Source organism: Triticum aestivum, chromosome 1D, assembly GCF_018294505.1.
Source record: "Triticum aestivum cultivar Chinese Spring chromosome 1D, IWGSC CS RefSeq v2.1, whole genome shotgun sequence".
NCBI classification, from domain to species: Eukaryota; Viridiplantae; Streptophyta; class Magnoliopsida; order Poales; family Poaceae; genus Triticum; species Triticum aestivum.
Window position 1 is genome coordinate 467,780,752 of NC_057796.1, and position 3,862 is coordinate 467,784,613.

Sequence of the window (3,862 nt, forward strand, 5' to 3'; positions counted from 1 at the left end):
GCCGCCCCGTCCCCATCCCCGTCGTCGCCATCCCCGTCGTCGCCGCCCGTCGCCATCCCCGTTGCCGCCTCCCGTCGCCTCGCCTCGCCGGTGAGCTCCTACCCCGGCCGCCATGTCCACACACACACACACACATTGTTTTTTAGTTATAAATTTTAGTTATAGAAATTTTTCTGTTTTTTAGTTATAGAAATATTTATAGAAATGTTAGAAATTTTTCTATTTTTTAGTTATAGAAATATTAGAAATGTTATACAAATGTTAGTTATACATAGAAATGTTATAATTTTTTCTGTTTTTTAGTTATAGAAATATTTATAGAAATGTTAGCAATTTTTATGTTTTTAGTTATAGAAATATTAGAAATGTTATAGAAATGTTAGAAATTTTAGAATTAGTTTTAGCTAGATGAATTGGATTAATGTCAAATTGTTAGAATTTTTTTAGAATTTGCATATAGAATTTAAAAAATGTTACTTTTTGCGGGCATATAGTATTTGTTCTCGACGATGCCCGGTCCGCATCCTCGCCGTCGACCCGTTCGCGACGACGTCCGGCTGACCCATGTCCGGGACTGGGCTCCGCCGGGCTGGCACTGGGAGGTGCTACCTGCAGGGGCGCGTCGTCGACCCTGATCTCCTTTGGTGGTATTTGCGTGGGCCACATTCGGTGCAGAGGGAGCCGGCCCCGCCGGAGGTGGTGCGTCGCCGTGTCAGGGAGGAGGACGAGCACGTCCATCGCTACATGGCTACTATGGACGTCAGGTTCTCCAATACCTGGCAGGTTCTTTGGGCAGATGACCGGAGATATGATCCTGTGATGGTTCCTTCTCTTTGGGTGTCCACCGCCCGCGCCCCAGTAACCGCGAGTGGCCTAGATTCTTCTGTAGTATTCGATCTTTATTAGGTACCTAGCCAGTGATGTATTCGATATATAATATTCGAGACGATGTATTCGAGATTATATATATTATTAGAGACGATGTATTCGAGATTATATATTATTCGAGACGATGTATTCAAGATATATTATATATTATTCGAGACGATGTATTCGAGATTATATATTATTCGAGACGATGCATATTATGTACTATATGATTTAGTTTTTCCTCCCAACGAGAATGTATGAATTGCATCAGTGGTACATGAACATTACCAAGAGTTCCAATCGAGAGTCCCTCATGGTGAAAGTCAAGGAAGAGCTTTACTTCCATAAGCTAGCTCTGTCCATTGAGTATTCAGAACTATTTCAGTTATTCAATCAAGATGCACTCGACAAATCTCTCGTTAGTTGCTATTGTCTGTAAGTGATTTCTTTCTGTAATTTAAGTCTCAAGCTAGCTTTAGTGCTCATTGATCGATCATTACCTATAATTATCCTCACTATATTCTTTTTTGTGGTATTATGCAGGATGAAGATGTATGAAATGAAAAAAGCTGGACGCTATGGCATTGGGTTCATTGATCCATATACCATTAATGAAAAGACATGGACATATGAATGGTATAAAGAAGATGTAGAGAATAAAATGCTAGAGTTCTTGAAGTGCCTCAATACCAATGAAGATATACTACTTCCTTACAACTTCCTGTGAGTCACACTGTCTTATACTACAAATTCTGTTTTTGCTTACTAGCTAGCTAGATGTTAATAATTAAGTGTATAGGGTTTAGGGTAGTTGATTAGTGTTATGCACATGCTCGCTTAATTAGGACATGCAAACGTGTGCGCATGCAGTTACCACTGGATCTTGTTAGACATTAAAGTTGAAGAAGGAAAAGTTGAAGTACTTGACTCACTACTTAAAAAAGAAAGTGACTACACCATCTTGTTTGGGATAGTCAACAGGTAATTTCAATCATTATTAACTATATCTCGGTCTATTTAGTTCGTCATTTCCTGATATGAACTATTTAATAACCCCTTTATTAATTTTCTTTGCCGGCGGGCAGGGCTTGGGCAAAGTTCATCAAGGTGACTCCAGGCAAATGGCCAAAAAAGCTGTTTTGATATCGACCCAAGGTAAGTAATTAAGTAGTACTAGCTAGCTAGCTACCATCTCTTTAATTCTTGTTTCAATACCATTAATTAATTATCATGCTTGATTAATCATTATCTGATTCAATTCCATTCTCGTAAAGGCCCATAAGCAGGCGCCGGGGATTGATCTGTGTGCATACTACGTTTGCGAGAACATTCGCATGATGGCGTCCGGAAGGAGCAAATCTCAAAGACAGGACTGGGTACGTTTGTCAGAACACTATTCACAATTTTTACACCATTATCGATATCTAGTCACACAACTAATACACATGCATATTGATCTCCTTCTTAACAGTTCAAAGAGGTGCGGGAGCAGCTCCTACCAACGGAGCGCATACTAGCACTTCAAGAGGAAATAGCGGGATTTTTGCTCGACCAGGTCATAGATCCCAAAGGAGAATACTATTACCCGCTACCGCCCCCATGAACCACTTGTCATCGTGCTCCGAAGGCACCAAGGCAACATGTAGGAGAAATTGTATATAAATATACATGTGTATGTGTGAATAATTAATGGTGGTTGTGAGACATTCGATGATATATATATGATCGGTTGAACAAGAAAATCTATTTATATATATGCATAGCGTGTACAACATGTAGTATCGTAAAATACCAGCAAACAAAAAAGAATTAAATGGAAAACACAAAATTAAAGGAAAAATAAAAAATAAAACCAAAATCCCCCCAAACATTTAGTACCGGTTGGTGTTACCAACCTGTACTAATGGTCTACCCGCACCCGGGCCTGGCTCGTGCCACGTGGTGGCACTTTAGCGCTGGTTCGTGCCGAACCAGTACTAAAGGGGGGGGGGCTTTAGTCCCCACTCTTTAGTGCCGGTTGTAGAACCGGCACTAAAGGCCCTTACGAACCGGCACTAAAGCCCGATTCTGCACTAGTGTAGGTTTCACTAGTGGCTTCTCTCAAGATAGCATAAGTATTACGGTGGGTGAACAAATCACTGTCGAGCAATTGATAGAATTGAGCATAGTTATGAGAATATCTAGGTATGATCATGTATATAGGCATCATGCCCGTGACAAGTAGACCAACTCCTGCCTGCATCTACTACTATTACTCCACATATCGACCGCTATCCAGCATGCATCTAGAGTATTAAGTTCATAAGAACGGAGTAACGCTTTAAGCAAGATGACATGATGTAGAGGGATAAACTCAAGAAATATGATATAAACCCCATCTTTTTATCCTCGATGGCAACAATACAATACGTGTTGTTTCCCCTACTGTCACTGGGATCGAGCACCGCAAGATTGAACCCAAAGCTAAGCACTTCTCCCATTGCAAGAAAGATCAATCTAGTAGGCCAAACCAAACTGATAATTCGAAGAGACTTGCAAAGATAACCAATCATACATAAAATAATTCAGAGGAGATTCAAATATTGTTCATAGATAATCTTGATCATAAACCCACAATTCATCGGATCTCGAGAAACACACCGCAAAAAGATATTACATCGAATAGATCTCCAAGAGAATCGAGGAGAACTTTGTATTGAGATCCAAAGAGAGAGAAAAGGCCATCTAGCTAATAACTATGGACCCGAACGTCTGAGGTAAACTACTCACACATCATCGGAGAGGCTATGGTGTTGATGTAGAAGCCCTCCGTGATCAATGCCCCCTCCGGCGGAGCGCCGAAAAAGGCCCCAAGATGGGATCTCATGGGTACAGAAGGTTGCGGCGGTGGAAATAGGTTTTCGTGGTGCTCCTGGATGTTTTCGGGGTACGTAGGTATATATAGGAGGAAGAAGTAGGTCGGTGGAGCCACGAGGGGCCCACGAGGGTGGAG